At 36.4% G+C, this 13,756-nt stretch overlaps 1 long non-coding RNA gene across 13 annotated transcripts; it reads right to left on the reverse strand.

The window, feature by feature from the left end:
* Positions 1 to 7,344: 7,344 nt before the first annotated feature.
* LOC107493651 (uncharacterized) lies at positions 7,345 to 13,536 on the reverse strand. Of its 13 annotated transcripts, XR_002363760.2 has the most exons (6): positions 12,878 to 13,536; positions 12,187 to 12,233; positions 11,994 to 12,072; positions 11,672 to 11,889; positions 10,340 to 11,481; positions 7,461 to 7,858 (listed from the first exon to the last, which is right to left on the reverse strand). It is a non-coding gene; the product is annotated as an uncharacterized LOC107493651 (long non-coding RNA). The 13 variants fall into 13 exon arrangements; XR_001593035.3 differs by adding an exon at positions 7,345 to 7,451 and having other exon boundaries at positions 7,704 to 7,858; positions 11,994 to 13,536; XR_001593029.3 differs by adding an exon at positions 7,345 to 7,451 and having other exon boundaries at positions 7,605 to 7,858; positions 11,994 to 13,536.
* Between the last annotated feature and the right edge of the window lie 220 nt (positions 13,537 to 13,756).

Below are 13,756 nucleotides of genomic sequence, written 5' to 3' on the forward strand. Positions count from 1 at the left end.
CATACACCATAAGCCCCCCCACTTGGCCGAAAGCCTTCTCCATCACTTCTCCAACTCTTTATTCCTTCTTTTACTATCCTCTTTTTCTCCTATTATTTTGCTCGAGGACGAGCAAAGCTTTTAAGTTTGGTGTTGGAAAAGCCTTGCTTTTTGCTCTCCATTCAGCTAGAATTGTCATATAAGGAGACATCCCCATTGAGGAGGACAAGCCCATCACTAAAAGAAGGATGGAGCATGTTAGAGAACCGGCACATGAATCACATCAAGAGCATGTGGAAGTTTCTCAACAAGAAGTCCCTGAGATGCATCAAGGGATGCATTTACCTCCCCAAGGTTATTGGGATCAACTGAATACTTCTCTAGGAGAATTAAGCTCCAACATGGATCAGCTGAGGATGAAACAACCAAGAGCATTCTACAATCCTCCATGAAGTAAAAGAAGATCAAAGAGCTATGATGGAGGAACAATAGAGACAGGGGCGTGACATAGAAGAAATCAAGCGCTCCATTGGATTCACTAGAGGAAGCAGTAGCCGCCGTCAGTAAGGTGGTCACATCCCATTGCCCCCTTTGATTATGGTATTTTTCTATTCTCCATTGTATTGCATTGTCTGTTTCATGTTTCCAAGTGCATGATCATCCTTTGTTTTGTCTTAAGATATGAAATATTCCATGCATCTCACACCATACTTAAAAGAAAAACTTTATTTGAAAAAAAGAAAAGTAAGATGCATGAACTCAAGTTATATAATAAGAATAGTCCAATTATTTGATGTGGTAGCATTGCTTTTACTTTTTGAATACATGAATTAACAGTGCATATTTGATCTTAAAGTTAAATGTGTTGGTTCTTGAAAGAATGACAGAAAAGGTGAAGTATTATTGGTAATCTGAAAAATCCAATTATTGATTCTTGAAGCAAGAGAAAGCAGCAAAAAGAAAGAAAAAGAGAAAGAAGCGAAAAAAAATGTGCAAAAAAAATTAGAAAGAGAAAGAAAAAGAAAAAGCCAATAGCTCTTTAAACCAAAAGGCAAGAGCAAGGATCCAAGGCTTTGAGCATCAATGGTTAGAAGGGCTTAAAAGGAACAAAATCTTGGCCTAAAAAGTTCAAATGAACTCCTTCCCCTAACTAAATGCTTGTGGTGTGAAGGTGTCAAGTGAAAAGCTTGAGACTGGGCAGTTAAAGTCGTGATCCATAGCAAAAGAGTGTGCCTTAGAACTCTAGACACCATTGGCTGGAGATTCTAGCAAAGCTGAATCACAATCCTAAGGGGTTCACCCAGTTAAGTGTCTGTGGCGTTTATGTATCCGGTGGTAATACTGGAAAACAAAGCGCTTAGGGTCACGGCCAGACACTAAAAGAAGCTGTGTTCAAGAATAAAAAAGAACTAAACTAAGAGAGTCAATAATACCATCCGGATTCTGAATTCCTAAGGACACCAACACATTTGAGCTTCAAGGGATAGTGAGATGCCAAAACTATTCATAAGTAAATGGTTACTAGCCCCGCTCATCAATTGGAATTGAGCTTCATTGAAGACTCTTAGATTTATTGTATCCTTATCGTCTTTCTGATCCTACTTTGTTTTGGTTGCTTGGGGACAAGCAACAGTTTAAGTTCAGTGTTCTGATGAGCGGATATTTTATACGCTTTTTTGCATCATTTTCATATTGTTTTAGTTATGTTTTGTTTAAGTTTTATTATATTTTCATAGATTTTAGTGCTAAATTCACATTTTTTGGATTCTACTTTGAGTTGTGTTTTCTGATGATTTCAGGTAATTTCTAGCTGAAATTGAGGAGCTTTGGCAAAGTCTGATTCAGAGACAAGGAAAGCGTAGCAGATGCTATCAGATTCTGACCTCCATGCACTCAATCGAGCATTTTTTTTGAGCTACAGAGGTCCAAATGACACAGTCTTAACACCGTTGAAAACCAAGCTTCCAGAACTTTCTAGCAATATATAATGGTTTATACTTTTCTTCGAAGGAGCCTACTCATACTGGGCATTGAATGCCAAGGAGCTACCCCCTGGCTGGCGTTCAACGCCCCAAGGAGACAAGCCAGTGTTGAATGCCCAAGAACCACCCCCTTTGGGGCGTTCAACGCCCACCAAGAAGTAAGGCAGCGTCAATCACTCCCTAGTGGGCATTCAACTTCCATTCCTCAAATTTGGACGCCAAGCTCAGCCCAAGTACTCAACCAAAGTGGGCCCAAGCATGGATTTTCGCTCCTCTAGTCTAGTTTGTCATACTTTTTGTACTTCTTAGTTATTAGATTAGTATTTAACGGAGAAGATCACCCATGTTTAGGATCTTCTTCCACCCTATTTTCGAATACACTATTTTCTGTAAAGCATGAAAAACTAAACATCCTAAGTTAGGGTTAGGAGCTTTGCTAATTCTCATGGATTAATAATATTACTGTTTCTATTTCAATACAGGTTTGATTCCATTCTCTCGTGCATTTTCATTCTTTATTCAATGAATTGAGGATGACCCGTGATAATCATCCTTGTTCTACATGGGTTCCATGTGAGTCCTGACCCGGATAGCATTGAACTACAGCTAGAGAGTGCACTGCGAATTCTAAGAGCGTGCCTGGGCAACTTTGGATACGTGACATAAATTTCGGTTGACCGTGGGTTACTGAGGTTTCTGTGGTGTTAAAGCTAGAGTCTAAGAAGCAGCATTCCCTAATCCGGAAGATTCGACCTTGTCTGTAGCATTTTGAGTAGGATCGCGAAGGGGAGTGGATTGCTTAGGTTTTCACCTTCGACTATTATGGAAAGCCATGAGTTAACTTGATAAGGATGCTTCATGAGTTGTTCGGACATGGTGGACTGCTATGGTTTAGAAGAGACTAACTTGATGAGGATGCTACATGAGTTAGTCAATTACGGCTGCCATTGAATGAATAATTTGTTATTGAAATACATAGTAAGAAAATTTAATCCGGAAAGAATACGCATCTACGAAGCCTTAACTGAATATCTATCATTGCTTTTACACTAATCTGGTATTTCGTTTCCTTTACTATTTTATTTATGCTTTTAAACAAACAACCATCTTTTTTAATCGCTTGACTATAATCTACATGAGTTAGACATTGCTTGCTCAATCCGACAATCTCTGTGGGATTCGACCCTCACTCACCTGAGGTATTACTTGGACGACCCGGTGCACTTGCCAGTTCAGTTGTGCGGAGTTCAATTTCGTGCACCAAGTATGTAGGTTACATATGTCTTAGGTGAGAACTTAGGTTAAGCAAAGATTCAAATTTTAGCTCACTTGGCCATACAAATAATTGCTGATTGGTTAGATAAAGCACAAAATTTAGAAAGCATGATTAGGGGGGAATTAAGTGGATTAACCCTAAACACTTGAGCTATTAGAGTGTATATACACATTCGGTGAGGGTTCAATTACTCAATTCCATATTTTCATCTTTGATCAGGAATATCCTACTCAGACATAGGCTTTGGTACATGCTCTTCCATCGGATCAAGCTCAGGGGCCACCTGATCCTCAGGCTGATCAGGGTGCTAATGAGGTACGGGTCAATCATGGAATGGGTGAAATAGAGCATCAGGATGAAACCAATGCAATGGGAAATCATAATGCATATCGAGGTTAAAGAGCAGAGTGTTAATCAAATAACGGAGAGGGTGGTCACGCAGAATGTACATATGGATCCTAATCTCTACAGCTACTATGTAAAACCTATGCTGTTCAAGATCCTCATATACATATGGAGGTTCCATCTCATAGAATAGGATGCCCGTCTCCATCTGATGGGGAAGTAACGAAGGGGTAAGAACTGGGGGGGTTCTTAGTAGGATCGAGGGTAGTTAGTTAAGTCAGGATTAGCGCAGTTCAATTAATTCATAGTCAAATATACAAGAATCATAGAGATATAGCCAGTCACAACAATTCAAAATACCATTAAAGAATGCATAAACACAAAGAGACAATTACAAAATTTTTGCATTATCAAGTAAAATGCAAATGCACAGCAACGATGATACATGTTTAGTCCTATCGCAGGTAATGAGCTCATTTTTCAGTTTCGACCTGCACCCGACGCAATCTAACTCGCAAGTTGGATAAGGCATTCTGGCGACATAACCTCTGCAAGTGTTTATTTCTTGTAGGTGCTGATTCTCAAGCTGAAGTATGTCGAACATGACCTCTGCAAGTACTTGTAGGCGCCGATTCTCCAGCTGAAGCATCTGACTCCTTTTCTTGGAAGACATTCCATATTTACAGGCGTCCTCACACAGTCATTCACACATAAAGCCCACAGCTTGTTAACTTTTATCCTTTGTTAACAAAACCATACTATCGTCACCTTCTCGTGACTTTCCCACAATCACACGTGACGATTTATTGTCTCTTTTTCTTTAGTATTTTACTTATTTATCCTTAATAGTTCAAACTATCTTCACATTGTTCTCTCATCATCCACTACGTATTTTATGAAAAGAGAATCATAAGATTCTTAAATTAAGTTTGTGACTCTAAATCTTTTAAAAAGGGTATTTTTTTTATTCTGTTCTATCTTACCATTAATAATATCGTTAATGATAATATATTTACTAAATAATATTCTAAATTAATAACAATAATAATGATTTTTCGTAATACAAATAAAATAATTTAAGTAATAAATAGTATTTATAACTTCCTTGAAGACTTAACTCTTTTAAACTTTACTTCTAAGCTTTTATTAATTATGTTTTAAACCTCAAACTTTTAATATTTTACTTTTAACCAAATATTTTTAGAAAATTACTAATTAGCACTTTGTTTATTAATATTTACAAAAATAACTCTGAGTTTTTATAAAAATACCCATTCATCTCCAAACAATTACTTTTTACTCAAAATACCTCTAAAATTATTTATTTATAAAATCAACCTCAATTTTCATCAAAACACAACTTCAACTTTAAGTCTGTTTCTGAGCTTTACGGTTACCAATTCTTCACAGCTTTTAATTTAATCTCCCGACCCTTTAATTACACAAAATTTCACTTGATTTCCAAAATAATCATATCCCCAAATTCATCAAAATAATATGGTTCTTGCCTTCACTTAAACCGACCGACCCTCAAACTTATCACAAATATCAATATATCACAAGAATTCAACATAAGTTCAATCAAATCCAATCAATAATCAAACACAACATCAATTCACTTATCTAATACAAATTTTTTCAGTGGGAAATTGCCAAAATTCTACGTCTATACAAAATCAAGATAACGGGACTCCAGAGAAGCTTTTTGACCGAACAACTGAAAAAGAAAATGTCAAAAACTGACTATGCTTCCTATATACCAACCGGTTGAACCATGCAAACTTGGGGAAATTCCACTGCCAGCTTCTCCCAAAAAAATTGATGTCAACGTATAGAGTTACGAATCACAAGAAATCGAAGGCGAAAATTTGGTTTCTATGAAGAACATGTTGTTCTTACTCTTGGCCTTCCTTCCTTCTTTTCTTTCCAAGTTCGGTGAGAATGATGATGACTAAATCCTGATGGTGATGAATGATGATTTGTAGTGTTAAAGCATTATTAGTTGTCATGGTTATATATATGTATATATTCATATAAGCCAAGTTTTTAATTTCTTTGTTTTTTTCCCTTAATAGCTTCAGCCAAAGTGAATGGAACTAAGGTAATGATAATGATTAATGGTGATTTAGTTGCCAGGTGTTAAGTTCTGAAGTTGCTGAGTCAGCGGTTCAAGTTATAAATATCCTAAACGAATAATTATGAAAATTGAATATATTAAAACACAAGTAATAACATATATATAGAGTTAAATATATAAGAGTTACTAATCTAAATGATATTAGTAACTTACGAATAGAATATATTTGATGAAGCATTAGCAACTCTAAGTTCATCAACAAATACCAATAATTATTTATATCGGCAAATATCGGACTTCATAATAATAATAATAATAATATCTACGCTCTATTATTATTATAGCATGTAAAATAAATTAATAATATAATAATAAAATTATATTATCATTTATTTTACTTCGAAATTCGAAATTGACTCATCAAAATAAAACTAATTGCTTCGAATAACATTTTTCGAAAAATATCATGCTGGCATAAAAATTCGGGTTGTTACAACCATAGACCCTTTTTTTTGTAGTGGTTACTTTTGGAGAATAGAAAACAACAATGAAAAGAAAACTGTACCGAAGAAACTGGATGTCTTCTCTGTGAATGTCATTCATTTATTTATACTTAGGGTTTCTTCTAATTCAAATTCAAAAACTAAATCTTATTTTAATCAAAATTCAAATTCAAAATTTTGCCTTAATAAAAATAAGATAACTTCTAATTAAATCAAACTCAAATCTAATTATAACAGAACCTTCTTTTTAATCTTTGAATGGAAATCAAATATCTGAGATTGTATCTTGTTGAAATTCTCATTGGCATTGCGTTTGACTTGATGGTGTGTAACTGTGCTTAATCTTTGGACTGGGCATTATACGCCTCATCAGTAGCGTTACACGCTAGCTTTGTTGAATCCATGGTGTGGGACGCCCCTTCAATGGCATTACACGCCAAGGTTGGGCTGCTCTCACAAAAAAATCTAGTTAAAATGGCGGTGTTTTTGGGTATTTACGGCGGTTTGAACCGACATTATTACTAGGAATGGTGGTTTTAAAAAGTGACGTAATTCTAGGCGTCATTCTGGTTATTACGGTGGTTTTCAAAAAGCTGCCACAATTCCCTTGGTTAAAACGGCGGTTTTTAGATCGGTTAAAATGACGGTTCAAACCGCCATTATTTCCAAATAAAATGGCTTTTTCTGGTTAGTTAAAATGACGGTTCAAATCGCCCTTATTTTCAAGGTAAACACGGCGTTTTTGGTTGGTTAAAATGACGTTTAAGAACTGTCATTTTTACCCTGACAGAGTAGCATTTTGATTGGTTAAAATGACATTTTTAGTTGGTTAAAACGCCGTTTTTGAACCACCGTTTTCACCCTAATAATGACATTTTTATTGGTTAAAATGGCATTTGAAACCACTATTTTTTCCGGATTAAAATGGTGTTTCATATTGTTTAAAATGGCAATTACAAACCGTCGTTTTTACCGGATAAAAATGATATTTTTCTATATTTTAAAAAGACAGTTTTTACTATTATTTTTATCGTACTAAACAAATAATTTTTTATTAAAATTTCACCATAACAAAATCATAATCCATAAACAAAATATTATATAACTCAAACAAAGTCTTAAACATAATATATCATTTCTTAGTAATAACTCCTATACAAAGGTTTTAACATATAGCTCTTAATACATCAAATTTCCATCATAAAAAATCACACTGCTTTATTACTCGCTTTAAAAGATCTACTTCCTTGTTCTTTTAGCGATGGAATCTCACTCTCTTGATCCAATTCCTACAATAAAAGTATAATTTGAAAACATAATAAAAAAGAATAAATAGATAAACCATTAACTTGAATAGCACAAAACAAATTAAAAAAATGACACAAAACAAATTAAAAAAATGAGACAAATAATATCAAAGTCAAGCCAAGAGAAGTACTTACATCAGCAACCAAATTAAAAGGGGTGTCCCTATATCACAAAAAAATGCTACTTTATTTAATTAACCCAACTGTTTATAGAAATTGAAAAGAACGAATTACGTTGGCCATCTTAGAAGCCTGCTTTCTAGGAGCATATTTTGTCTTAATGAGTGTAAAAACAACTGGCTCTAGTGCAGGGCAGCATTTAATATAGTGTGCCTTCAAAAGTTTATGAAAGCTCTCTCGAACAACAGCTTCTATAGCACCAGCATTTTCTGAAAGAGAAAAGAAGATGAATTTAAGGCAGTCTAATTTTAGAGGATTCAGTGTTACTATTTAATAGCATATAAGAGAGCTGAACCACAATTTGGAATTTAAACTTACAACGATTTATAAAGTGCCACACTTTTGACTATATTTGAGTAGAAAAATAGTAATATACTGTTACACTGGTATTTATTTTAATGGAAATACAGAAATATAATAGAAATGTAAAAGATAACAGAGGAATTTCGAGAGTCCTCTTCTCTCCTAGTCTAGGCCTTTCCAAATCTTTTCCTACCTCTCACCTAATCAGCTCCTCCTTTTATTCCCTTCCCTCAAATTAATTATCATAATTAGCATTCAGCTCCTACGATTACGCCTCCTTGATTCTCTCATCTGACTAATCTAATCATCAATTATTGTCACTTATGATTACACATTTCTCCTGCCTATTATTCCTCCCTTTTCTTTATTGCTTCTTCTAGAATAATGATAAGGTAGTGAAGGGATTATTTTCTTCCCTTTGCTGCTGAGTCAGCATTCTCTCTCTCCAAGGTATGTAACAATACCTTCCCTTGAAGCATCACCTTGTCCTCAAGGTGGACCGAAGGAAAGGCTTCTTGAATTGCAGCTGTATGATGACAGTTGCAGCTCTTCCTGCTCAGGTTCCCCTGTATGGGACTCTTGGTTCATCCCTACGTCTCCTTCTGCCTCCTCTTCTGCATCTTCTCCTAAGAGTATGATTTGATAGTGCTTCATGGAGCACCTATGATCAGGTCCCCACTTCTCTCCACATCTAAAGAACAACCCTTTCCTCTGTCTCTCTGCCCAGTCTTCGTTCGAGAGCCGCCGTGTGCCGCTATTATGAGTCGTCTGCAAATGAGAAGCGTTGTTGCCGCCGTTTAAACTGGTGGTAAGGCCTGTACGAGGAGTAGGGGTGCCTCTGTTTGTGTTGGATCCAATCTCACCCCTTGATTCGCTGCTGCCGTCGTGGGTGTTGTACTTCGCCGAACTAGAATTTTTGAAAAATCCAAATCTAGCTCCCACTGAACCAGATCCGCCTGATCCATTCCCTTCTGGCAGCCCCTCCACCCTCTTGCCATTAGGGTCAACCCCGTCTCCTTCCATGCTTGATTTCTCCATTCAATAGCCATGGCTCTATCCATTAAAGTTGGTAAATTATTGAACTGAACCACCTCCAATTCTGCCTGAATTTCCTTTTTGAGTCCATTGACAAAGATGCACATGAGAGCCTCTATTCCCAGGTTTCTCTGCGTTCGTGCTGCAGCCTCAAACTCTCGCCTATACTGAGCGACGTCCTCCACCTGTTTCACCTCTAGTAACGGAGCCATGGGGTTGAGAGCAGCTCCAGGTTGAAAACGTTTCAATAAGTCCTCCTTGAATCGTCTCCATGTCTGAAATGGTGTGTATTCTTCCCACCATTCGAACCAGGTGAGGGCCTCCCCTTCCAAAGCCATTGTTGCAAAATCAAGCCTCTGCGCCGGAACTACTCCGATTACCCTGAAGTAGCGTTCCATTCTCACCAACCAGCCATTCGGATCCTCCCCCGAGAATACCGGTAAGTCAAGCTTTCGAATTGGTTCGAATCGCCTCTGCCCTTCTTCTCCTGCACCGTTCCCTTCTATCCTCTCGTCATCTTGCTCGTTCCTTCCACCGTCATTTTCTCCTCCGGTGTCGTTAGCACCAGCACCTCCACCTTGGTGCTGTTCAGGTAGCAACTCCCTCATTTGTCTCAACATCTTTGCTGAGAATGCCTCCAAGGATCGTTGTTGAGCTTCTTGTAACTCCTCAATCCATTTCTCTACCGCCTCCAACCTTGACTCCATGGCAGCTCGCGTAGACACCATGCACAGAATACCCAGAACCGGTGCTCTGATACCAGTTGTTACACTGGTATTTATTTTAATGGAAATACAGAAATATAATAGAAACGTAAAAGATAACAGAGGAATTTCGAGAGTCCTCTTCTCTCCTAACCTATGCCTTTCCAAATCTTTTTCTACCTCTCACCTAATCAGCTCCTCCTTTTATTGCCTTTCCTCAAATTAATTATCATAATTAGCATTCAACTCCTACGGCCTATTATTCCTCCCTTTTCTTTATTGCTTTCTTCTAGAATAATGATAAGGTAGTAAAGGGATTATTTTCTTCCCTTTGCTGCTGAGTCATACCTCTCTTAGAAAACCCCCTTTTGTAGTGATTGGTGACAGAAGGATCAACTTGATTCACACTTATAGAACTCAGGGTTTGGTTACAAGATCTGAAGCTATAATCTAAAACATTTTGAATGAGTTAGGATTTGGTTACAGGCTATAGAGTTTGTACACGTGCTACAAAAATAACCAAATGCTACCTTATCTCACATCTCACAATTGGTACAAGAATTGGGAAAGCAAACTACTGAATACATTATAAAATATAGCGATATATCTAAAAGGTAATAATAGTTCAGAGAAATATATTAGTACTACCTGCATAGCACCAGCCCCGAGCACAAGTTTACAAGTTCGTGTGTGAAAAAATTTCAAAATTTCTACCACACGATGTACAACTTCTGAAGAAAGTGACAGCAACAGGTTGTTCATATCACTGTACTCTGACAGCATCTTCAGCAATATTAGGCCACTAGAACCAAAGCAAGCAAATTAATGTACTTTAATTGACAAGCTGGAATACCAATAAAAAAGACTCCAACAAATCATAAAATAGAGGTGGACAATGCAGATAGGCAACATCAAAATAAGAGTAAACAAAATCAGAGATATGCACAGTAATATTGTTGATGCAAACACCTTGTAAGCACCTCTGAATCTTGGTTCTTTTGTCTCGAACAATAAAGGAGCACAAACAACTTCATCATCTTACAACATATGCATGCATTAACTAATTAAGCAATGTTAGAAACTCAACTCAATGTAGAGAGGGATAATTTTGTTATCCCGCTGGCCTTTTCTGTCTTGAAATTTATCACTGAATTCTTGATTCCCTTGTTTCTCTCACAAACAATTTGAGACAACCAAGAGAAGAAACAGTTTAAAAATATTCTATAACAAGAAAATAAATTACATCTAAAAGTAGCAGGTAGAGCCAATACATAGCAATTCTAGGATGGCCATGTTCAAGCTTGATTTGCTTCCCAGGAACATAGATCCTGTTTAAAGCACCAAGAGAAGCTTTGGCAGCTCGCACATCATAGAACTCAAATTGAATTTCACATGATTCACTTCAAGAGATTCATAGATCTGCCATTACACAATAATTACTAATGCCAAAATAATTCTTGGTAAGACACATGATGCAAAAAAGGTGAAAGCCCAGAATTAAAATTGACTTCTTTAATTTCTCCATATAATCCAAAAATATGCTTAAGTTTGTCATTTGAAACAGATGAATCAAGACCAGATATCATCACACCACCATGACCAAATATCCTTTTCTGGAGCATTGTCTAAAATGCCATCAAGTAAAGATAACACTATAAGCAAAGCAAAAGAACTTGGAACACAAAGAAACTGACAAGGGAAGAATATAGCAGTAACTACCTTTGGAATTGAATAATGTATGTCAAGCTATTCAGATCTCAACTTATCAAAAAGCTTCTTGAGAGCAGAACCTGTGTTGAATTGAATTATAATATACTTCAATAATTGAGGACTATATAGTTATTATAATAGCCATTTTTTGTTTCAAAATTCTTCCTTATTAGTTAGCACTTGATTGATTATTTCCTCAATGAATAATGAAAGCTGTAATCATGATGCCGAAAGTATATGATATAATTGATATGTAGATGTTGTACTCACCAGCAATTCCATGGATGCAAAGATAACACATGTTTTGAACCTAGACAGATATGTATCACTGATGAATCCTCCAACTAGAGATAGCAAGAATGCAGTTCCCATGAAGTTGGTCAAGGTTGTGGCAGATTTTGTTAAGCTAAAGTTCATGAAGCCAAAGAAATATGTTACTAGGCTCACCGCATTGGCAACGAACGCCATGTTCTCTAGCCCTTCCAATGCTTCATGCACCAATATAATTACATACTTCAAATAAAAACACAACAAACTAAACATAATATAATACTGATTTGGAAGGAAGCTAGCTATGCTGTTAATTAGTTACCGTATACAAAAAGTGCAGCTCTATTTCCTCATTTCCTTCGTAGCCCTTGTTGGGCACCTACCATATCTCTACAGATTCCCTGTTGAGTAATAATCAGACCAAACTCATCACTTGATATGCTTTGTCAATATATGTTATAGGAACATTCAAATTCCTGGCTCAGGTAGAACTGAAATAAAACATTAAAGATTACCATCGTTTCTTGTTCTTTCTAAGCAGAACCCGCTTCTTCTTGTGGCACTTTTACAGCTCAATCACATATGAATTGAATTTATATATAAGAAGGAGTAATTACTGGTTATTTGATATTTTGAATAGATTATTGGTTCCAAGTTTCCTAATTATAAGGTTTAAATTAAATAATAAAGCATAGCAAAACAATCCAACAACATGGCATTAGAAAAATACTGGTCACGTTGAAATTTGTAAGCTTAGTTTAACTATATATATGTCCTTGTATTAAGTTAACTTAATCATTTGTTTCTAACAAGAACAAATTATTGCATGCTGATACAGCTTAACTTGGGATTATTGGCATCTCTAAACTACTTAATTAATTCATTCATGCATGTGTTGTTGAGTATCTTGGCCAAGGCTCTAGGATTTTCAGCCTGAAAAGTTCCTTATCCAACAGAAGGTATTTTGGCACCTGTGTTCAGATCGAAGAATCTAATTTCCTCCGCCATAATTTCTTAATTAATTAATTAAATAATTAATTCTCTTCAACGATCACTTAGCTTGCGTAATCGCTTTGGTCTTTAGTTATTAGTAAGGTAATCATCAATTAATTGTACATTAATAATGTAATTTAAATTAGTTAACACTATTTTAATCATATGGAGGAGGAAAATAAAAAAAAAAAAGAAGAAGATGAAGTAGATTACTGTGAATTGATATGGATGGTAGAACCAAATCATACAATCTTTGTTGGAGGCAGCAACAATAGCTTTACAGCTAGAGAACCAGATTGAATCTGCAAATTGAAGCCAAATAACTAGATCTCAGAAGCTCCGCCAGAGATAGCAACAACGCCGTCACTTGCGGCAGCAAGGAGATGATGAACGGTTGTGAACAGAAAGCAAACCCTCAAATCAAGGCAAAAAATTAGATCACAGAAGCTCCACCAAAGACAACATCAACGATGTTGCTTACAGTGGTGAGGAGATGAACGGCGAAGAGTAGATGAACGGCAGCGAGAAGATGAACAGCGGCAATAAAACCTCAAATCGAAGTCAGAGAAGCAGATCTAGAACCTCTACCAAAGGCAGCAACAACGATAACGTTGCTTACAGCAACTTGGAGCTGAGCGGTGCCGAGCAAATGAATGACGGCGGAGATGAACGACGGCGATAAACCTCAAATCGAAGCCAGAGAAGCAGATCTAGAACCTTTGCCAAAGGCAACAACAATGATAACGTTGCTTACGGCAACTTGGAGCTGAGTGGTGGGGAGAAGATGAACGGCGACAGAAAACTAGGGTTAGGTTCGTCACATTCACACGTCACACTTATTCTCTCATTCGCAACATTACTCTTATTCTCATCCTCTCATATGCACAACAACATCACCAATGAGTCTTAGTTTTTTGTTTTTTTAAAAAAACAGAAAAGAAGACTAAAGATACTAGCGGTTTTAAACCACCATATTCTACAAAAACCGCCACCAATCACTGGAGTAATATGGCAAACCTTAATTTCAGCCGAAATTACAAAAATTATAGCGGTTACATAAAACCGCCTTAATATAAGCGTCATTTTAACCAA

The sequence above is a fragment of the Arachis duranensis genome, chromosome 6, assembly GCF_000817695.3.
Source record: "Arachis duranensis cultivar V14167 chromosome 6, aradu.V14167.gnm2.J7QH, whole genome shotgun sequence".
Lineage (NCBI taxonomy): Eukaryota > Viridiplantae > Streptophyta > Magnoliopsida > Fabales > Fabaceae > Arachis > Arachis duranensis.